The sequence below is a fragment of the Narcine bancroftii genome, chromosome 8, assembly GCF_036971445.1.
Source record: "Narcine bancroftii isolate sNarBan1 chromosome 8, sNarBan1.hap1, whole genome shotgun sequence".
NCBI classification, from domain to species: domain Eukaryota; kingdom Metazoa; phylum Chordata; class Chondrichthyes; order Torpediniformes; family Narcinidae; genus Narcine; species Narcine bancroftii.
In genome coordinates, this window is record NC_091476.1 from 120,100,735 (window position 1) to 120,124,857 (window position 24,123).

Here is a 24,123-nt window from a genome sequence, read left to right on the forward strand (position 1 = left end):
TGATTCCCCGCCTCTGATTCCCCGTGTCTGATTCCCTGCCTCTGATTCCCCGCCTCAGATTCCCCGCCTCTGATTCCCTGCCACTGATTCCCTGCCCCTGATTCCCCACCTCTGATTCCCCATATCTGATTCCCCGCCTCTGTTTCCCCGCCTCTGATTCCCCGCCTCTGATTCCCCATATCTGATTCCCTGCCTCTGATTCCACAACTCTGATTCCCCGCCTCTGATTCCCCAGCTCTGAAACCCCGCCTCTGATTCCCCGCATCTGATTCCCCATATCTGATTCCCCGCCTCTGTTTCCCCGCCTCTGATTCCCCGCCTCTGATTCCCCATATCTGATTCCCCGGCTCTGATTGCCCACCGCTGATTCCCCGCCTCTGATTCGCCAGCTCTGTTTCCCCGCCTCTGAATCCCCGCATCTGATTCCCTGCCTCTGATTCCCCGCCTCTGATTCCCCATCTCTGATTCACCGCCTTTGATTCCCCACCTCTGATTCTCCATATCTGATTCCCCACCTCTGTTTCCCCGCCTCTGATTCCCCGCCTCTAATTCTCCATATCTCATTCCCCGCCTCTGAATCCCCATCTCTGATTCCCGGACTCTGATTCCCCACCTCTGATTCCCGGCCTCTTATTCCCAGCATCTGATTCCCGGCCTCTGATTCCCGGCCTCTGATTCCCCGCTTCTGATTCTGATTCCCTGCCTCTGATTCCCCATCTCTGATTCCGCACATCTGATTCCCTGCCTCTGATTCCCCACCTCTGATTCCCCATATCTGATTCCCCGCCTCTGTTTCCCCGCCTCTGATTCCCCGCCTCTGTTTCCCCATATCTAATTCCCCACCTCTGATGCCCCAACTCTGATTCCCCGCCTCTGATTCCCCAGCTCTGATTCCCCGCCTCTGATTCCCCGCAACCGATTCCCCATGTCTGATTCCCCGCCTCTGTTTCCCCGCCTCTGATTCCCCGCCTCTGTTTCCCCATATCTGATTCCCCGCCTCTGATTCCCCAGCTCTGATTCCCTGCCTCTGATTCCCCGCGTTCTATTCGCTGCCTCTGATTCCCCTCCTGATATTCCCCATCTCTGATTCACCACCTCTGATTCCCCACCACTGATTCCCCATATCTAATTCCCCGCCTCTGCTTGCCCGCCTCTCATTCCCCGCCTCTGTTTCCCCATATCTGATTCCCCGCCTCTGAATCCCCAACTCTGATTCCCTGCCTCTGATTCACCAGCTCTGATTCCCCGCCTTTGAATCCCCCCCTCTGATTCCCCGCCTCTGATTCCCCATCTCTGATTCACTGCCTCTGATTCCCCACATCTGATTCCCCATCTCTGATTCCGCACAACTGATTCCCTGCCTCTGATTCCCCGACTCTGATTCCACACCTCTGATTCCCCAGCTCTGATTCCCCGCCTCTGATTCCCCGCGTCTGATTCCCTGCCTGTGATTCCCCGCCTCTGATTCCCCATCTCTGATTCCCCACCTCTGATTCCCCGTGTCTGATTCCCTTCCTTTGATTCCCCGCCTCTGATTCCCCGCCTCTGATTCCCTGCCACTGATTCCCCGCCCCTGATTCCCCACCTCTGATTCTCCATATCTTATTCCCCGCCTCTGTTTCCCCCCCTCTGATTCCCAGCCTCTGATTCCCCATATCTGATTCCCCGCCTCTGATTCCCCATATCTGATTCCCCGCCTCTATTTCCCCATATCTGCTTCGCCGCCTCTGATTCCCCAACTCTGATTCCCCGCCTCTGATTCCCCAGCTCTGATTTCCTGCCTCTGATTCCCGGCATCCGATTCCCTGCCTCTGATTCCCCGCCTCTGATTCCCCATCTCTGATTCCCCGCCTCTGATTCCCCGTGTCTGATTCCCTGCCTCTGATTCCCCGCCTCTGATTCCCCATATCTGATTCCCCGTCTCTGTTTTCCCGCCTCTGATTCCCTGCCTCTGATTCCCCATATCTGATTCCCCGCCTCTGATTCCCCAACTCTGATTCCCCGCCTCTGATTCCCCAGCTCTGAATCCCCGCCTCTGATTCCCCGCGTCTGATTCCCTGCCTCTGATTCCCCGCCTCTGATTCCCCATCTGTGATTCACAACCTCTGATGCCCCACCTCTGATTCCCCATATCTGATTCCCCGCCTCTGTTTCCCCGCCTCTGATTCCCCGCCTCTGATTCCCCATATCTGATTCCCCGCCTCTGATTGCCCACCTCTGATTCCCCGCGTCTGATTCCCTGCCTCTTATTCCCCGCCTCTGATTCCCCATCTCTGATTCACCACCTCTGATTCCCGGCCTCTGATTCCCCATCTCTGATTCCGCACATCCGATTCCCTGCCTATGATTCCCCACCTCTGATTCCCCGCCTCTGATTCCCCATATCTGATTCCCTGCCTCTGTTTCCCCGCCTCTGATTCCCCACCTCTGTTTCCCCATATCTGATTCCCCGCCTCTGATTCCCCAACTCTAATACCCCGCCTCTGATTCCCCAGCTCTGATTCCCCGCCTCTGATTCCCCGCATCTGATTCCCTGCCGCTGATTCCCCGCCTCTGATTCCGGCCTCTGATTCCCGGCCTCTGATTCCCTGCTTCTGATTCTGATTCCCTGCCTCTGATTCCCCATCTCTGATTCCGCACATCTGATTCCTTGCCTCTGATTCCCCACCTCTGATTCCCCATATCTGACTCCCCGCCTGGGTTTCCCCGCCTCTGATTCCCCGCCTCTGTTTCCCAATATCTAAGTCCCCGCCTCTGATTCCCCAAATCTGATTCCCCACCTCTGATTCCCCAGCTCTGATTCCCCGCCTCTGATTCCCCGCATCTGATTCCCTGCATCTGATTCCAAGCCTCTGATTCCCTGCCTCTGATTCCCAACCTCTGATTCCCCACCTCTGATTCCCCATATCTGATTCCCCGCCTCTGTTTCCCCGCCTCGGATTCCCCGCCTCTGTTTCCCCATATCTGATTCCCGGCCTCTGATTCCCCGCCTCTGATTCCCCGCCTCTGATTCCCTGCCTCTGATTCCCCATCTCCGATTCCGCACATCTGATTCCCTTCCTCTGATTCCCCGCCTCTGATTCCCCATATCTGATTCCCGCCTCTATTTCCCCATATCTGCTTCGCCGCCTCTGATTCCCCAACTCTGATTCCCCGCCTCTGATTCCCCAGCTCTGATTTCCCGCCTCTGATTCCCGGCATCCGATTCCCTGCCTCTGATTCCCCGCCTCTGATTCCCCATCTCTGATTCCCCGCCTCTGATTCCCCGTGTCTGATTCCCTGCCTCTGATTCCCCGCCTCTGATTCCCCATATCTGATTACCCGCCTCTGTTTTCCCGCCTCTGATTCCCTGCCTCTGATTCCCCATATCTGATTCCCCGCCTCTGATTCCCCAACTCTGATTCCCCGCCTCTGATTCCCCAGCTCTGAATCCCCGCCTCTGATTCCCCGCGTCTGATTCCCTGCCTCTGATTCCCCGCCTCTGATTCCCCATCTGTGATTCACAACCTCTGATGCCCCACCTCTGATTCCCCATATCTGATTCCCCGCCTCTGTTTCCCCGCCTCTGATTCCCCGCCTCTGATTCCCCATATCTGATTCCCCGCCTCTGATTGCCCACCTCTGATTCCCCGCGTCTGATTCCCTGCCTCTGATTCCCCGCCTCTGATTCCCCATCTCTGATTCACCACCTCTGATTCCCGGCCTCTGATTCCCCATCTCTGATTCCGCACATCCGATTCCCTGCCTATGATTCCCCACCTCTGATTCCCCGCCTCTGATTCCCCATATCTGATTCCCTGCCTCTGTTTCCCCGCCTCTGATTCCCCACCTCTGTTTCCCCATATCTGATTCCCCGCCTCTGATTCCCCAACTCTAATACCCCGCCTCTGATTCCCCAGCTCTGATTCCCCGCCTCTGATTCCCCGCATCTGATTCCCTGCCGGTGATTCCCCGACTCTGATTCCGGCCTCTGATTCCCGGCCTCTGATTCCCTGCTTCTGATTCTGATTCCCTGCCTCTGATTCCCCATCTCTGATTCCGCACATCTGAATCCTTGCCTCTGAATCCCCACCTCTGATTCCCCATATCTGATTCCCCGCCTGGGTTTCCCCGCCTCTGATTCCCCGCCTCTGTTTCCCAATATCTAAGACCCCGCCTCTGATTCCCCAAATCTGATTCCCCACCTCTGATTCCCCAGCTCTGATTCCCCGCCTCTGATTCCCCGCATCTGATTCCCTGCATCTGATTCCAAGCCTCTGATTCCCTGCCTCTGATTCCCAACCTCTGATTCCCCACCTCTGATTCCCCATATCTGATTCCCCGCCTCTGTTTCCCCGCCTCGGATTCCCCGCCTCTGTTTCCCCATATCTGATTCCCGGCCTCTGATTCCCCGCCTCTGATTCCCCACCTCTGATTCCCTGCCTCTGATTCCCCATCTCCGATTCCGCACATCTGATTCCCTTCCTCTGATTCCCCGCCTCTGATTCCCCGCCTCTGATTCCCTGCCTCTGATTCCCAACCTCGGATTCCCCACCTCTGATTCCCCATATCTGATTCCCCGCCTCTGTTTCCCCGCCTCTGTTTCCCCGCCTCTGATTCCCCGCCTCTGTTTCCCTATATCTAATTCCCCACCTCTGATTCCCCATATCTGATTCCCCGCCTCTGTTTCCCCGCCTCTGATTCCCCGCCTCTGATTCCCCATATCTGATTCCCTGCCTCTGATTCCCCAACTCTGATTCCCCGCCTCTGATTCCCCAGCTCTGAATCCCCGCCTCTGATTCGCCGCGTCTGATTTCCTGCCTCTGATTCCCCGCCTTGATTCCCCATCTCTGATTCACAACCTCTGATTCCCCACCTCTGATTCCCTATATTTGATTCCCCGCCTCTGTTTCCCAGCCTCTGATTCCCCGCCTCTGATTCCCCATATCTGATTCCCCGCCTCTGATTGCCCACCTCTGATTCCCCGCCTCTGATTCGCCAGCTCCGATTCCCCGCCTCTGATTCCCCGCATCTGATTCCCTGCCTCTGATTCCCCGCCTCTGATTCCCCAACTCTGATTCACCGCCTTTGATTCGCCACCTCTGATTCCCCATATCTGATTCCCCACCTCTGTTTCCCCGCCTCTGATTCCCCGCCTCTGATTCTCCATATCTCATTCCCCGCCTCTGAATCCCCATCTCTGATTCCCGGACTCTGATTCCCCACCTCTGATTCCCAGCCTCTTATTCCCAGCATCTGATTCCCGGCCTCTTATTCCCGGCCTCTGATTCCCCGCTTCTGATTCTGATTCCCTGCCTCTGATTCCCCATCTCTGATTCCGCACATCTGATTCCCTGCCTCTGATTCCCCACCTCTGATTCCCCATATCTGATTCCCCGCCTCTGTTTCACCGCCTCTGATTCCCCGCCTCTGTTTCCCTATATCTAATTCCCCACCTCTGATGCCCCAACTCTGATTCCCCGCCTCTGATTCCCCAGCTCTGATTCCCCACCTCTGATTCCCTGCATCCGATTCCCCATATCTGATTCCCCGCCTCTGTTTCCCCGCCTCTGATTCCCCGCCTCTGTTTCCCCATATCTGATTCCCCGCCTCTGATTCCCAACTATGATTCCCCGCCTCTGATTCCCCAGCTCTGATTCCCTGCCTCTGATTCCCCGCGTTCTATTCCCTGCCTCTGATTCCCCGCCTGTGATTCCCCCACTGATTCACCACCTCTGATTCCCCACCTCTGATTCCCCATATCTAATTCTCCGCCTCTGTTTTCCCGCCTCTGATTCCCCGCCTCTGTTTCCCCATATCTGATTCCCCGCCTCTGAATCCCCAACTCTGATTCCCTGCCTCAGATTCCCCAGCTCTGATTCCCCGCCTTTGATTCCCCCCGTCTGATTCCCAGCCTCTGAATCCCCGTGTCTGATTTCCTGCCTCTGATTCCCCGCCTCTGATTCCCCATCTCTGATTCACCGCCTCTGATTCCCCAACTCTGATTCCCCATCTCTGATTCCGCACATCCAATTCCCTGCCTCTGATTCCCCAACTCTGATTCCCCACCTCTGATTCCCCAGCTCTGATTCCCCGCCTCAGATTCCCCACGTCTGATTCCCTGCCTCTGATTCCCCGCCTCTGATTCCCTGCCTCTGATTCCCCATATCTGATTCCCCGCCTCTGATTCCCCAACTCTGATTCCCCGCTTCTGATTCCCCAGCTCTGAATCCCCGCCTCTGATTCCCCGCGTCTGATTCCCTGCCTCTGATTCCCCGCCTCTAATTCCCCATCTGTGATTCACAACCTCTGATGCCCCACCTCTGATTCCCCATATCTGATTCCCCGCCTGTTTCCCCGCCTCTGATTCCCCACCTCTGATTCCCCATATCTGATTCCCCGCCTCTGATTGCCCACCTCTGATTCCCCGCGTCTGATTCCCTGCCTCTGATTCCCCGCCTCTGATTCCCCATATCTGATTCACCACCTCTGATTCCCGGCCTCTGATTCCCCATCTCTGATTCCGCACATCCGATTCCCTGCCTATGATTCCCCACCTCTGATTCCCCGCCTCTGATTCCCCATATCTGATTCCCTGCCTCTGTTTCCCCGCCTCTGATTCCCCACCTCTGTTTCCCCATATCTGATTCCCCGCCTCTGGTTCCCCAACTCTAATACCCTGCCTCTGATTCCCCAGCTCTGATTCCCCGCCTCTGATTCCCCGCATCTGATTCCCTGCCTCTGATTCCCCGCCTCTGATTCCAGGCCTCTGATTCCCAGCATCTGATTCCGGCCTCTGATTCCTGGCCTCTGATTCCCTGCTTCTGATTCTGATTCCCTGCCTCTGATTCCCCATCTCTGATTCCGCACATCTGATTCCCTGCCTCTGATTCCCCACCTCTGATTCCCCATATCTGATTCCCCGCCTCTGTTTCCCCGCCTCTGATTCCCCGCCTCTGTTTCCCCATATCTGATTCCCCGCCTCTGATTCCCCAACTCTGATTCCCCTCCTGTAATTCGCCAGCTATGATTCCCCGCCTCTGATTCCCTGCGTCTGATTCCCTGCCTCTGATTCCCAGCCTCTGATTCCCCTTCTCTGATTCACCACCTCTGAATCCCCACCTCTGATTCCCCATCTCTGATTCCGCACATCCGATTCCCTGCCTCTGATTCCCCGCCTCTGATATCCCGCCTCTGATTCGCAACTTCTAATTCCCCACCTCTGATTTCCCATATCTGATTCCCCGCCTCTGTTTCCCTGCCTCTGATTCCCGGCCTCTGTTTCCCCATATCTGATTCCCCTCCTCTGATTCCCCAACTCTGATTCCCCACCTCTGATTCCCCAGCTTTGATTCCCCGCCTTTTATTCCCGGCCTCTGATTCCCTGCCACTGATTCCCCGCCTCTGATTCCCCACCTCTGATTCCCCATATCTGATTCCCCGCCTCTGTTTCCCCACCTCTGATTCCCGGCCTCTTATTCCCAGCATCTGATTCCCGGCCTCTGATTCCCTGCCTCTGATTCCCCGCCTCTGATTCCCCATCTCTGATTCCCCGCCTCTGATTCCCCGTGTCTGATTCCCTGCCTCTGATTCCCCGTCTCTGATTCCCCGCGTCTGATTCCCTGCCACTGATTCCCTGCCCCTGATTCCCCACCTCTGATTCCCCATATCTGATTCCCCGCCTCTGTTTCCCCAACTCTGATTCCCTTCCTCTAATTCGCCAGCTATGATTCCCCGCCTCTGATTCCCTGCCACTGATTCCCTGCCCCTGATTCCCCACCTCTGATTCCCCATATCTGACTCCCCGCCTCTGTTTCCCCAACTCTGATTCCCCTCCTCTAATTCGCCAGCTATGATTCCCCGCCTCTGATTCCCTGCGTCTGATTCCCTGCCTCTGATTCCCAGCCTCTGATTCCCCTTCTCTGATTCACCACCTCTGAATCCCCACCTCTGATTCCCCATCTCTGATTCCGCACATCCGATTCCCTGCCTCTGATTCCCCGCCTCTGATTCCCCGCCTCTGATTCCCCGCCTCTGATTCCCCGCGTCTGATTCCCTGCCACTGATTCCCTGCCCCTGATTCCCCACCTCTGATTCCCCATATCTGATTCCCCGCCTCTGTTTCCCCACCTCTGATTCCCCGCCTCTGATTCCCCTTCTCTGATTCACCACCTCTGAATCCCCATCTCTGTTTCACCGCCTTTGATTCGCCACCTCTGATTCCCCATATCTGATTCCCCGCCTCTGTTTCCCCGCCTCTGATTCCCTGCCTCTGATTCCCAACCTCTGATTCCACACCTCTGATTCCCCATATCTGATTCCCTGCCTCTATTTCCCCATAACTGATTCCCCGCCTCTGATTCCCCAACTCTGATTCCCCGCCTCTGATTCCCCAACTCTGATTCCCCGCCTCTGATTCCCGGCGTCCGATTCCCTGCCTCTGATTCCCCGCCTCTGATTCGCCATCTCTGATTCCCCGCCTCTGATTCCCCGTGTCTGATTCCCTGCCTCTGATTCCCCGCCTCAGATTCCCCGCCTCTGATTCCCTGCCACTGATTCCCTGCCCCTGATTCCCCACCTCTGATTCCCCATATCTGATTCCCCGCCTCTGTTTCCCCGCCTCTGATTCCCCGCCTCTGATTCCCCATATCTGATTCCCTGCCTCTGATCCACAACTCTGATTCCCCGCCTCTGATTCCCCAGCTCTGAAACCCCGCCTCTGATTCCCCGCATCTGATTCCCTCCCTCTGATTCCCCGCCTTGATTCCCCATCTCTGATTCACAACCTCTGATTCCCCACCTCTGATTCCCCATATCTGATTCCCCACCTCTGTTTCCCCGCCTCTGATTCCCCGCCTCTGATTCCCCATATCTGATTCCCCGGCTCTGATTGCCCACCTCTGATTCCCCGCCTCTGATTCGCCAGCTCTGTTTCCCCGCCTTTGAATCCCCGCATCTGATTCCCTGCCTCTGATTCCCCGCCTCTGATTCCCCATCTCTGATTCACCGCCTTTGATTCCCCACCTCTGATTCTCCATATCTGATTCCCCACCTCTGTTTCCCCGCCTCTGATTCCCCGCCTCTGATTCTCCATATCTCATTCCCCGCCTCTGAATCCCCATCTCTGATTCCCGGACTCTGATTCCCCACCTCTGATTCCCGGCCTCTTATTCCCAGCATCTGATTCCCGGCCTCTGATTCCCGGCCTCTGATTCCCCGCTTCTGATTCTGATTCCCTGCCTCTGATTCCCCATCTCTGATTCCGCACATCTGATTCCCTGCCTCTGATTCCCCACCTCTGATTCCCCATATCTGATTCCCCGCCTCTGTTTCCCCGCCTCTGATTCCCCGCCTCTGTTTCCCCATATCTAATTCCCCACCTCTGATGCCCCAACTCTGATTCCCCGCCTCTGATTCCCCAGCTCTGATTCCCCGCCTCTGATTCCCCGCAACCGATTCCCCATGTCTGATTCCCCGCCTCTGTTTCCCCGCCTCTGATTCCCCGCCTCTGTTTCCCCATATCTGATTCCCCGCCTCTGATTCCCCAGCTCTGATTCCCTGCCTCTGATTCCCCGCGTTCTATTCGCTGCCTCTGATTCCCCTCCTGATATTCCCCATCTCTGATTCACCACCTCTGATTCCCCACCACTGATTCCCCATATCTAATTCCCCGCCTCTGCTTGCCCGCCTCTCATTCCCCGCCTCTGTTTCCCCATATCTGATTCCCCGCCTCTGAATCCCCAACTCTGATTCCCTGCCTCTGATTCACCAGCTCTGATTCCCCGCCTTTGATTCCCCCCGTCTGATTCCCAGCCTCTGAATCCCCTTCTGATTTCTTGCCTCTGATTCCCCGCCTCTGATTCCCCATCTCTGATTCACTGCCTCTGATTCCCCACATCTGATTCCCCATCTCTGATTCCGCACAACCGATTCCCTGCCTCTGATTCCCCGACTCTGATTCCACACCTCTGATTCCCCAGCTCTGATTCCCCGCCCCTGATTCCCCGCGTCTGATTCCCTGCCTGTGATTCCCCGCCTCTGATTCCCCATCTCTGATTCCCCACCTCTGATTCCCCGTGTCTGATTCCCTTCCTTTGATTCCCCGCCTCTGATTCCCCGCCTCTGATTCCCTGCCACTGAATCCCCGCCCCTGATTCCCCACCTCTGATTCTCCATATCTTATTCCCCGCCTCTGTTTCCCCCCCTCTGATTCCCAGCCTCTGATTCCCCATATCTGATTCCCCGCCTCTGATTCCCCATATCTGATTCCCCGCCTCTATTTCCCCATATCTGCTTCGCCGCCTCTGATTCCCCAACTCTGATTCAACTCCTCTGATTCCCCAGCTCTGATTTCCCGCCTCTGATTCCCGGCATCCGATTCCCTGCCTCTGATTTCCCGCCTCTGATTCCCCATCTCTGATTCCCCGCCTCTGATTCCCCGTGTCTGATTCCCTGCCTCTGATTCCCCGCCTCTGATTCCCCATATCTGATTCCCCGCCTCTGTTTTCCCGCCTCTGATTCCCTGCCTCTGATTCCCCATATCTGATTCCCCGCCTCTGATTCCCCAACTCTGATTCCCCGCCTCTGATTCCCCAGCTCTGAATCCCCGCCTCTGATTCCCCGCGTCTGATTCCCTGCCTCTGCTTCCCCGCCTCTGATTCCCCATCTGTGATTCACAACCTCTGATGCCCCACCTCTGATTCCCCATATCTGATTCCCCGCCTCTGTTTCCCCGCCTCTGATTCCCCGCCTCTGATTCCCCATATCTGATTCCCCGCCTCTGATTGCCCACCTCTGATTCCCCGCATCTGATTCCCTGCCTCTGATTCCCCGCCTCTGATTCCCCATCTCTGATTCACCACCTCTGATTCCCGGCCTCTGATTCCCCATCTCTGATTCCGCACATCCGATTCCCTGCCTATGATTCCCCACCTCTGATTCCCCGCCTCTGATTCCCCATATCTGATTCCCTGCCTCTGTTTCCCCACATCTGATTCCCCACCTCTGTTTCCCCATATCTGATTCCCCGCCTCTGATTCCCCAACTCTAATACCCCGCCTCTGATTCCCCAGCTCTGATTCCCCGCCTCTGATTCCCCGCATCTGATTCCCTGCCGCTGATTCCCCGCCTCTGATTCCGGCCTCTGAGTCCCGGCCTCTGATTCCCTGCTTCTGATTCTGATTCCCTGCCTCTGATTCCCCATCTCTGATTCCGCACATCTGATTCCTTGCCTCTGATTCCCCACCTCTGATTCCCCATATCTGATTCCCCGCCTGGGTTTCCCCGCCTCTGATTCCCCGCCTCTGTTTCCCAATATCTAAGTCCCCGCCTCTGATTCCCCAAATCTGATTCCCCACCTCTGATTCCCCAGCTCTGATTCCCCGCCTCTGATTCCCCGCATCTGATTCCCTGCATCTGATTCCAAGCCTCTGATTCCCTGCCTCTGATTCCCAACCTCTGATTCCCCACCTCTGATTCCCCATATCTGATTCCCCGCCTCTGTTTCCCCGCCTCGGATTCCCCGCCTCTGTTTCCCCATATCTGATTCCCGGCCTCTGATTCCCCGCCTCTGATTCCCCGCCTCTGATTCCCTGCCTCTGATTCCCCATCTCCGATTCCGCACATCTGATTCCCTTCCTCTGATTCCCCGCCTCTGATTCCCCGCCTCTGATTCCCTGCCTCTGATTCCCAACCTCGGATTCCCCACCTCTGATTCCCCATATCTGATTCCCCGCCTCTGTTTCCCCGCCTCTGTTTCCCCGCCTCTGATTCCCCGCCTCTGTTTCCCTATATCTAATTCCCCACCTCTGATGCCCCAACTCTGATTCCCCGCCTCTGATTCCCCAGCTCTGATTCCCCGCCTCTGATTCCCTGCATCCGATTCCCCATATCTGATTCCCCGCCTCTGTTTCCCCGCCACTGATTCCCCGCCTCTGTTTCCCCATATCTGATTCCCCGCCTCTGATTCCCAACTATGATTCCCCGCCTCTGATTCCCCAGCTCTGATTCCCTGCCTCTGATTCCCCGCGTTCTTTTCCCTGCCTCTGATTCCCCGCCTGTGATTCCCCATCACTGATTCACCACCTCTGATTCCCCACCTCTGATTCCCCATATCTAATTCCCCGCCTCTGTTTTCCCGCCTCTGATTCCCCGCCTCTGTTTCCCCATATCTGATTCCCCGCCTCTGAATCCCCAACTCTGATTCCCTGCCTCAGATTCCCCAGCTCTGATTCCCCGCCTTTGATTCCCCCCGTCTGATTCCCAGCCTCTGAATCCCCGTGTCTGATTTCCTGCCTCTGATTCCCCGCCTCTGATTCCCCATCTCTGATTCACCGCCTCTGATTCCCCACCTCTGATTCCCCATCTCTGATTCCGCACATCCAATTCCCTGTCTCTGATTCCCCAACTCTGATTCCCCACCTCTGATTCCCCAGCTCTGATTTCCCGCCTCAGATTCCCCGCGTCTGATTCCCTGCCTCTGATTCCCCGCCTCTGATTCCCTGCCTCTGATTCCCCATATCTGATTCCCCGCCTCTGATTCCCCAACTCTGATTCCCCGCTTCTGATTCCCCAGCTCTGAATCCCCGCCTCTGATTCCCCGCGTCTGATTCCCCGCCTCTGATTCCCCGCCTCTAATTCCCCATCTGTGATTCACAACCTCTGATGCCCCACCTCTGATTCCCCATATCTGATTCCCCGCCTCTGTTTCCCCGCCTCTGATTCCCCGCCTCTGATTCCCCATATCTGATTCCCCGCCTCTGATTGCCCACCTCTGATTCCCCGCGTCTGATTCCCTGCCTCTGATTCCCCGCCTCTGATTCCCCATATCTGATTCACCACCTCTGATTCCCGGCCTCTGATTCCCCATCTCTGATTCCGCACATCCGATTCCCTGCCTATGATTCCCCACCTCTGATTCCCCGCCTCTGATTCCCCATATCTGATTCCCTGCCTCTGTTTCTCCGCCTCTGATTCCCCACCTCTGTTTCCCCATATCTGATTCCCCGCCTCTGATTCCCCAACTCTAATACCCTGCCTCTGATTCCCCAGCTCTGATTCCCCGCCTCTGATTCCCCGCATCTGATTCTGATTCCCTGCCTCTGATTCCCCATCTCTGATTCTGCACATCTGATTCCCTGCCTCTGATTCCCCACCTCTGATTCCCCATGTCTGATTCCCCGCCTCTGTTTTCCCGCCTCTGATTCCCCGCCTCTGTTTCCCCATATCTGATTCCCCGCCTCTGATTCCCCAGCTCTGATTCCCTGCCTCTGATTCCCCGCGTTCTATTCGCTGCCTCTGATTCCCCTCCTGTGATTCCCCATCTCTGATTCACCACCTCTGATTCCCCACCTCTGATTCCCCATATCTAATTCCCCGCCTCTGCTTGCCCGCCTCTCATTACCCGCCTCTGTTTCCCCATATCTGATTCCCCGCCTCTGAATCCCCAACTCTGATTCCCTGCCTCTGATTCACCAGCTCTGATTCCCCGCCTTTGATTCCCCCCGTCTGATTCCCAGCCTCTGAATCCCCGTCTGATTTCTTGCCTCTGATTCCCCGCCTCTGATTCCCCATCTCTGATTCACTGCCTCTGATTCCCCACATCTGATTCCCCATCTCTGATTCCGCACAACCGATTCCCTGCCTCTGATTCCCCGACTCTGATTCCACACCTCTGATTCCCCAGCTCTGATTCCCCGCCTCTGATTCCCCGCGTCTGATTCCCTGCCTGTGATTCCCCGCCTCTGATTCCCCATCTCTGATTCCTCACCTCTGATTCCCCGTGTCTGATTCCCTTCCTTTGATTCCCCGCCTCTGATTCTCTGCCTCTGATTCCCTGCCACTGATTCCCCGCCCCTGATTCCCCACCTCTGATTCTCCATATCTTATTCCCCGCCTCTGTTTCCCCCCCTCTGATTCCCAGCCTCTGATTCCCCATATCTGATTCCCCGCCTCTGATTCCCCATATCTGATTCCCCGCCTCTATTTCCCCATATCTGCTTCGCCGCCTCTGATTCCCCAAATCTGATTCCCCGCCTCTGATTCCCCAGCTCTGATTTCCCGCCTCTGATTCCCGGCATCCGATTCCCTGCCTCTGATTCCCCGCCTCTGATTCCCCATCTCTGATTCCCCGCCTCCGATTCCCCGTGTCTGATTCCCTGCCTCTGATTCCCCGCCTCTGATTCCCCATATCTGATTCCCCGCCTCTGTTTTCCCGCCTCTGATTCCCTGCCTCTGATTCCCCATATCTGATTCCCCGCCTCTGATTCCCCAACTCTGATTCCCCGCCTCTGATTCCCCAGCTCTGAATCCCCGCCTCTGATTCCCCGCGTCTGATTCCCCATCTGTGATTCACAACCTCTGATTCCCCGCCTCTGATTCCCCAGCTCTGAATCCCCGCCTCTGATTCCCCGCCTCTGATTCCCCATCTGTGATTCACAACCTCTGATGCCCCACCTCTGATTCCCCATATCTGATTCCCCGCCTCTGTTTCCCCGCCTCTGATTCCCCGCCTCTGATTCCCCATATCTGATTCCCCGCCTCTGATTGCCCACCTCTGATTCCCCGCGTCTGATTCCCTGCCTCTGATTCCCCGCCTCTGATTCCCCATCTCTGATTCACCACCTCTGATTCCCGGCCTCTGATTCCCCATCTCTGATTCCGCACATCCGATTCCCTGCCTATGATTCCCCACCTCTGATTCCCCGCCTCTGATTCCCCATATCTGATTCCCTGCCTCTGTTTCCCCGCCTCTGATTCCCCACCTCTGTTTCCCCATATCTGATTCCCCGCCTCTGATTCCCCAACTCTAATACCCCGCCTCTGATTCCCCAGCTCTGATTCCCCGCCTCTGATTCCCCGCATCTGATTCCCTGCCGCTGATTCCCCGCCTCTGATTCCGGCCTCTGATTCCCGGCCTCTGATTCCCTGCTTCTGATTCTGATTCCCTGCCTCTGATTCCCCATCTCTGATTCCGCACATCTGAATCCTTGCCTCTGATTCCCCACCTCTGATTCCCCATATCTGATTCCCCGCCTGGGTTTCCCCGCCTCTGATTCCCCGCCTCTGTTTCCCAATATCTAAGACCCCACCTCTGATTCCCCAAATCTGATTCCCCACCTCTGATTCCCCACCTCTGATTCCCCGCCTCTGATTCCCCGCATCTGATTCCCTGCATCTGATTCCAAGCCTCTGATTCCCTGCCTCTGATTCCCAACCTCTGATTCCCCACCTCTGATTCCCCATATCTGATTCCCCGCCTCTGTTTCCCCGCCTCGGATTCCCCGCCTCTGTTTCCCCATATCTGATTCCCGGCCTCTGATTCCCCGCCTCTGATTCCCCGCCTCTGATTCCCTGCCTCTGATTCCCCATCTCCGATTCCGCACATCTGATTCCCTTCCTCTGATTCCCCGCCTCTGATTCCCCGCCTCTGATTCCCTGCCTCTGATTCCCAACCTCGGATTCCCCACCTCTGATTCCCCATATCTGATTCCCCACCTCTGTTACCCCGCCTCTGTTTCCCCGCCTCTGATTCCCCGCCTCTGTTTCCCTATATCTAATTCCCCACCTCTGATTCCCCATATCTGATTCCCCGCCTCTGTTTCCCCGCCTCTGATTCCCCGCCTCTGATTCCCCATATCTGATTCCCTGCCTCTGATTCCCCAACTCTGATTCCCCGCCTCTGATTCCACAGCTCTGAATCCCTATATTTGATTCCCCGCCTCTGTTTCCCCGCCTCTGATTCCCCGCCTCTGATTCCCCATATCTGATTCCCCGCCTCTGATTGCCCACCTCTGATTCCCCGCCTCTGATTCGCCAGCTCCGATTCCCCGCCTCTGATTCCCCGCATCTGATTCCCTGCCTCTGATTCCCCGCCTCTGATTCCCCATCTCTGATTCACCGCCTTTGATTCGCCACCTCTGATTCCCCATATCTGATTCCCCACCTCTGTTTCCCCGCCTCTGATTCCCCGCCTCTGATTCTCCATATCTCATTCCCCGCCTCTGAATCCCCATCTCTGATTCCCGGACTCTGATTCCCCACCTCTGATTCCCGGCCTCTTATTCCCAGCATCTGATTCCCGGCCTCTTATTCCCGGCCTCTGATTCCCCGCTTCTGATTCTGATTCCCTGCCTCTGATTCCCCATCTCTGATTCCGCACATCTGATTCCCTGCCTCTGATTCCCCACCTCTGATTCCCCATATCTGATTCCCCGCCTCTGTTTCATTGCCTCTGATTCCCCGCCTCTGTTTCCCTATATCTAATTCCCCACCTCTGATGCCCCAACTCTGATTCCCTGCCTCTGATTCCCCAGCTCTGATTCCCCGCCTCTGATTCCCTGCATCCGATTCCCCATATCTGATTCCCCGCCTCTGTTTCCCCGCCTCTGATTCCCCGCCTCTGTTTCCCCATATCTGATTCCCCGCCTCTGATTCCCAACTATGATTCCCAGCCTCTGATTCCCCAGCTCTGATTCCCTGCCTCTGATTCCCCGCGTTCTATTCCCTGCCTCTGATTCCCCGTCTGTGATTCCCCCACTGATTCACCACCTCTGATTCCCCACCTCTGATTCCCCATATCTAATTCCCCGCCTCTGTTTTCCCGCCTCTGATTCCCCGCCTCTGTTTCCCCATATCTGATTCCCCGCCTCTGAATCCCCAACTCTGATTCCCTGCCTCAGATTCCCCAGCTCTGATTCCCCGCCTTTGATTCCCCCCGTCTGATTCCCAGCCTCTGAATCCCCGTGTCTGATTTCCTGCCTCTGATTCCCCGCCTCTGATTCCCCATCTCTGATTCACCGCCTCTGATTCCCCACCTCTGATTCCCCATCTCTGATTCCGCACATCCAATTCCCTGCCTCTGATTCCCCAACTCTGATTCCCCACCTCTGATTCCCCAGCTCTGATTCCCCGCCTCAGATTCCCCACGTCTGATTCCCTGCCTCTGATTCCCCGCCTCTGATTCCCTGACTCTGATTCCCCATATCTGATTCCCCGCCTCTGATTCCCCAACTCTGATTCCCCGCTTCTGATTCCCCAGCTCTGAATCCCCGCCTCTGATTCCCCGCGTCTGATTCCCTGCCTCTGATTCCCCGCCTCTAATTCCCCATCTGTGATTCACAACCTCTGATGCCCCACCTCTGATTCCCCATATCTGATTCCCCGCCTGTTTCCCCGCCTCTGATTCCCCACCTCTGATTCCCCATATCTGATTCCCCGCCTCTGATTGCCCACCTCTGATTCCCCGCGTCTGATTCCCTGCCTCTGATTCCCCGCCTCTGATTCCCCATATCTGATTCACCACCTCTGATTCCCGGCCTCTGATTCCCCATCTCTGATTCCGCACATCCGATTCCCTGCCTATGATTCCCCACCTCTGATTCCCCGCCTCTGATTCCCCATATCTGATTCCCTGCCTCTGTTTCCCCGCCTCTGATTCCCCACCTCTGTTTCCCCTATCTGATTCCCCGCCTCTGGTTCCCCAACTCTAATACCCTGCCTCTTATTCCCCAGCTCTGATTCCCCGCCTCTGATTCCCCGCATCTGATTCCCTGCCTCTGATTCCCCGCCTCTGATTCCAGGCCTCTGATTCCCAGCATCTGATTCCGGCCTCTGATTCCTGGCCTCTGATTCCCTGCTTCTGATTCTGATTCCCTGCCTCTGATTCCCCATCTCTGATTCCGCACATCTGATTCCCTGCCTCTGATTCCCCACCTCTGATTCCCCATATCTGATTCCCCGCCTCTGTTTCCCCGCCTCTGATTCCCCGCCTCTGTTTCCCCATATCTGATTCCCCGCCTCTGATTCCCCAACTCTGATTCCCCTCCTGTAATTCGCCAGCTATGATTCCCCGCCTCTGATTCCCTGCGTCTGATTCCCTGCCTCTGATTCCCAGCCTCTGATTCCCCTTCTCTGATTCACCACCTCTGAATCCCCACCTCTGATTCCCCATCTCTGATTCCGCACATCCGATTCCCTGCCTCTGATTCCCCGCCTCTGATATCCCGCCTCTGATTCGCAACCTCTAATTCCCCACCTCTGATTTCCCATATCTGATTCCCCGCCTCTGTTTCCCTGCCTCTGATTCCCGGCCTCTGTTTCCCCATATCTGATTCCCCTCCTCTGATTCCCCAACTCTGATTCCCGACCTCTGATTCCCCAGCTTTGATTCCCCGCCTTTTATTCCCGGCCTCTGATTCCCTGCCACTGATTCCCCGCCTCTGATTCCCCACCTCTGATTCCCCATATCTGATTCCCCGCCTCTGTTTCCCCACCTCTGATTCCCGGCCTCTTATTCCCAGCATCTGATTCCCGGCCTCTGATTCCCTGCCTCTGATTCCCCGCCTCTGATTCCCCATCTCTGATTCCCCGCCTCTGATTCCCCGTGTCTGATTCCCTGCCTCTGATTCCCCGTCTCTGATTCCCCGCGTCTGATTCCCTGCCACTGATTCCCTGCCCCTGATTCCCCACCTCTGATTCCCCATATCTGATTCCCCGCCTCTGTTTCCCCAACTCTGATTCCCTTCCTCTAATTCGCCAGCTATGATTCCCCGCCTCTGATTCCCTGCCACTGATTCCCTGCCCCTGATTCCCCACCTCTGATTCCCCATATCTGACTCCCCGCCTCTGTTTCCCCAACTCTGATTCCCCTCCTCTAATTCGCCAGCTATGATTCCCCGCCTCTGATTCCCTGCGTCTGATTCCCTGCCTCTGATTCCCAGCCTCTGTTTCCCCTTCTCTGATTCACCACCTTTGAATCCCCACCTCTGATTCCCCATCTCTGATTCCGCACATCCGATTCCCTGCCTCTGATTCCCCGCCTCTGATTCCCCGCCTCTGATTCCCCGCCTCTGATTCCCCGCGTCTGATTCCCTGCCACTGATTCCCTGCCCCTGATTCCCCACCTCTGATTCCCCATATCTGATTCCCCGCCTCTGTTTCCCCACCTCTGATTCCCCGCCTCTGTTTCCCCATATCTGATTCCCCGCCTCTGATTCCCCAACTCTGATTCCCCTCCTCTAATTCGCCAGCTATGATTCCCCGCCTCTGATTCCCTGCATCTGATTCCCTGCCTCTGATTCCCAGCCTCTGATTCCCCTTCTCTGATTCACCACCTCTGAATCCCCACCTCTGATTCCCCATCTCTGATTCCGCACATCCGATTCCCTGCCTCTGATTCCCCGCCTTTTATTCCCGGCCTCTGATTCCCTGCCACTGATTCCCTGCTTCTGATTCTGATTCCCTGCCTCTGATTCCCCATCTCTGATTCCGCACATCTGATTCCGTGCCTCTGATTCCCCACCTCTGATTCCCCATATCTGATTCCCCGCCTCTGTTTCCCCGCCTCTGATTCCCCGCCTCTGTTTCCCGATATCTGATTCCCCGCCTCTGATTCCCCAACTCTGATTCCCCTCCTCTAATTCGCCAGCTATGATTCCCCGCCTCTGATTCCCTGCGTCTGATTCCCTGCCTCTGATTCCCAGCCTCTGATTCCCCTTCTCTGATTCACCACCTCTGAATCCCCACCTCTGATTCCCCATCTCTGATTCCGCACATCCGATTCCCTGCCTCTGATTCCCAGCCTCTGATTCCCCGCCTCTGATTCGCAACCTCTAATTCCCCACCTCTGATTCCCCATATCTGATTCCCCGCCTCTGTTTCCCTGCCTCTGATTCCCGGCCTCTGTTTTCCCATATCTGATTCCCCTCCTCTGATTCCCCAGCTCTGATTCCCCGCCTTTTATTCCCGGCCTCTGATTCCCTGCCACTGATTCCCCGCCCCTGATTCCCCACCTCTGATTCCCCATATCTGATTCCCCGCCTCTGTTTCCCCAGCTCTGATTCCCCACCTCTGATTCCCCAGCTCTGATTCCCTGCCACTGATTCCCCGCCCCTGATTCCCCACCTCTGATTCCCCATATCTGATTCCCCGCCTCTGTTTCCCCAGCTCTGATTCCCTGCCTCTGATTCCCTGCCCTGATTCCCCATCTCTGTTTCACCGCCTTTGATTCGCCACCTCTGATTCCCCATATCTGATTCCCCGCCTCTGTTTCCCCGCCTCTGATTCCCTGCCTCTGATTCCCAACCTCTGATTCCACACCTCTGATTCCCCATATCTGATTCCCTGCCTCTATTACCCCATAACTGATTCCCCGCCTCTGATTCCCCAACTCTGATTCCCCGCCTCTGATTCCCCAACTCTGATTCCCCGCCTCTGATTCCCGGCGTCCGATTCCCTGCCTCTGATTCCCCGCCTCTGATTCGCCATCTCTGATTCCCCGCCTCTGATTCCACGTGTCTGATTCCCTGCCTCTGATTCCCCGCCTCAGATTCCCCGCCTCTGATTCCCTGCCACTGATTCCCTGCCCCTGATTCCCCACCTCTGATTCCCCATATCTGATTCCCCGCCTCTGTATCCCCGCCTCTGATTCCCCGCCTCTGATTCCCCGCCTCTGATTCCCCATATCTGATTCCCTGCCTCTGATTCCACAACTCTGATTCCCCGCCTCTGATTCCCCAGCTCTGAAACCCCGCCTCTGATTCCCCGCATCTGATTCCCTCCCTCTGATTCCCCGCCTTGATTCCCCATCTCTGATTCACAACCTCTGATTGCCCACCTCTGATTCCCCGCCTCTGATTTGCCAGCTCTGTTTCCCCGCCTCTGAATCCCCGCATCTGATTCCCTGCCTCTGATTCCCCGCCTCTGATTCCCCATCTCTGATTCACCGCCTTTGATTCCCCACCTCTGATTCTCCATATCTGATTCCCCACCTCTGTTTCCCCGCCTCTGATTCCCCGCCTCTGATTCTCCATATCTCATTCCCCGCCTCTGAATCCCCATCTCTGATTCCCGGACTCTGATTCCCCACCTCTGATTCCCGGCCTCTTATTCCCAGCATCTGATTCCCGGCCTCTGATTCCCGGCCTCTGATTCCCCGCTTCTGATTCTGATTCCCTGCCTCTGATTCCCCATCTCTGATTCCGCACATCTGATTCCCTGCCTCTGATTCCCCACCTCTGATTCCCCATATCTGATTCCCCGCCTCTGTTTCCCCGCCTCTGATTCCCCGCCTCTGTTTCCCCATATCTAATTCCCCACCTCTGATGCCCCAACTCTGATTCCCCGCCTCTGATTCCCCAGCTCTGATTCCGCGCCTCTGATTCCCCGCAACCGATTCCCCATGTCTGATTCCCCGCCTCTGTTTCCCCGCCTCTGATTCCCCGCCTCTGTTTCCCCATATCTGATTCCCCGCCTCTGATTCCCCAGCTCTGATTCCCTGCCTCTGATTCCCCGCGTTCTATTCGCTGCCTCTGATTCCCCTCCTGATATTCCCCATCTCTGATTCACCACCTCTGATTCCCCACCACTGATTCCCCATATCTAATTCCCCGCCTCTGCTTGCCCGCCTCTCATTCCCCGCCTCTGTTTCCCCATATCTGATTCCCCGCCTCTGAATCCCCAACTCTGATTCCCTGCCTCTGATTCACCAGCTCTGATTCCCCACCTTTGATTCCCCCCGTCTGATTCCCAGCCTCTGAATCCCCGTCTGATTTCTTGCCTCTGATTCCCCGCCTCTGATTCCCCATCTCTGATTCACTGCCTCTGATTCCCCACATCTGATTCCCCATCTCTGATTCCGCACAACCGATTCCCTGCCTCTGATTCCCCGACTCTGATTCCACACCTCTGATTCCCCAGCTCTGATTCCCCGCCTCTGATTCCCCGCGTCTGATTCCCTGCCTGTGATTCCCCGCCTCTGATTCCCCATCTCTGATTCCCCACCTCTGATTCCCCGTGTCTGATTCCCTTCCTTTGATTCCCCGCCTCTGATTCCCCGCCTCTGATTCCCTGCCACTGATTCCCCGCCCCTGATTCCCCACCTCTGATTCTCCATATCTTATTCCCCGCCTCTGTTTCCCCCCCTCTGATTCCCAGCCTCTGATTCCCCATATCTGATTCCCCGCCTCTGATTCCCCATATCTGATTCCCCGCCTCTATTTCCCCATATCTGCTTCGCCGCCTCTGATTCCCCAACTCTGATTCCCCGCCTCTGATTCCCCAGCTCTGATTTCCCGCCTCTGATTCCCGGCATCCGATTCCCTGCCTCTGATTCCCCGCCTCTGATTCCCCATCTCTGATTCCCCGCCTCTGATTCCCCGTGTCTGATTCCCTGCCTCTGATTCCCCGCCTCTGATTCCCCATATCTGATTCCCCGCCTCTGTTTTCCCGCCTCTGATTCCCTGCCTCTGATTCCCCATATCTGATTCCCCGCCTCTGATTCCCCAACTCTGATTCCCCGCCTCTGATTCCCCAGCTCTGAATCCCCGCCTCTGATTCCCCGCGTCTGATTCCCTGCCTCTGATTCCCCGCCTCTGATTCCCCATCTGTGATACACAACCTCTGATGCCCCACCTCTGATTCCCCATATCTGATTCCCCGCCTCTGTTTCCCCGCCTCTGATTCCCCGCCTCTGATTCCCCATATCTGATTCCCCGCCTCTGATTGCCCACCTCTGATTCCCCGCGTCTGATTCCCTGCCTCTGATTCCCCGCCTCTGATTCCCCATCTCTGATTCACCACCTCTGATTCCCGGTCTCTGATTCCCCATCTCTGATTCAGCACATCCGATTCCCTGCCTATGATTCCCCACCTCTGATTCCCCGCCTCTGATTCCCCATATCTGATTCCCTGCCTCTGTTTCCCCGCCTCTGATTCCCCACCTCTGTTTCCCCATATCTGATTCCCCGCCTCTGATTCCCCAACTCTAATACCCCGCCTCTGATTCCCCAGCTCTGATTCCCCGCCTCTGATTCCCCGCATCTGATTCCCTGCCGCTGATTCCCCGCCTCTGATTCCGGCCTCTGATTCCCGGCCTCTGATTCCCTGCTTCTGATTCTGATTCCCTGCCTCTGATTCCCCATCTCTGATTCCGCACATCTGATTCCTTGCCTCTGATTCCCCACCTCTGATTCCCCATATCTGATTCCCCGCCTGGGTTTCCCCGCCTCTGATTCCCCGCCTCTGTTTCCCAATATCTAAGTCCCCGCCTCTGATTCCCCAAATCTGATTCCCCACCTCTGATTCCCCAGCTCTGATTCCCCGCCTCTGATTCCCCGCATCTGATTCCCTGCATCTGATTCCAAGCCTCTGATTCCCTGCCTCTGATTCCCAACCTCTGATTCCCCACCTCTGATTCCCCATATCTGATTCCCCGCCTCTGTTTCCCCGCCTCGGATTCCCCGCCTCTGTTTCCCCATATCTGATTCCCGGCCTCTGATTCCCCGCCTCTGATTCCCCGCCTCTGATTCCCTGCCTCTGATTCCCCATCTCCGATTCCGCACATCTGATTCCCTTCCTCTGATTCCCCGCCTCTGATTCCCCGCCTCTGATTCCCTGCCTCTGATTCCCAACCTCGGATTCCCCACCTCTGATTCCCCATATCTGATTCCCCGCCTCTGTTTCCCCGCCTCTGTTTCCCCGCCTCTGATTCCCCGCCTCTGTTTCCCTATATCTAATTCCCCACCTCTAATGCCCCAACTCTGATTCCCCGCCTCTGATTCCCCAGCTCTGATTCCCCGCCTCTGATTCCCTGCATCCGATTCCCCATATCTGATTCCCCGCCTCTGTTTCCCCGCCACTGATTCCCCGCCTCTGTTTCCCCATATCTGATTCCCCGCCTCTGATTCCCAACTATGATTCCCCGCCTCTGATTCCCCAGCTCTGATTCCCTGCCTCTGATTCCCCGCGTTCTTTTCCCTGCCTCTGATTCCCCGCCTGTGATTCCCCATCACTGATTCACCACCTCTGATTCCCCACCTCTGATTCCCCATATCTAATTCCCCGCCTCTGTTTTCCCGCCTCTGATTCCCCGCCTCTGTTTCCCCATATCTGATTCCCCGCCTCTGAATCCCCAACTCTGATTCCCTGCCTCAGATTCCCCAGCTCTGATTCCCCGCCTTTGATTCCCCCCGTCTGATTCCCAGCCTCTGAATCCCCGTGTCTGATTTCCTGCCTCTGATTCCCCGCCTCTGATTCCCCATCTCTGATTCACCGCCTCTGATTCCCCACCTCTGATTCCCCATCTCTGATTCAGCCAATCCAATTCCCTGCCTCTGATTCCCCAACTCTGATTCCCCACCTCTGAAT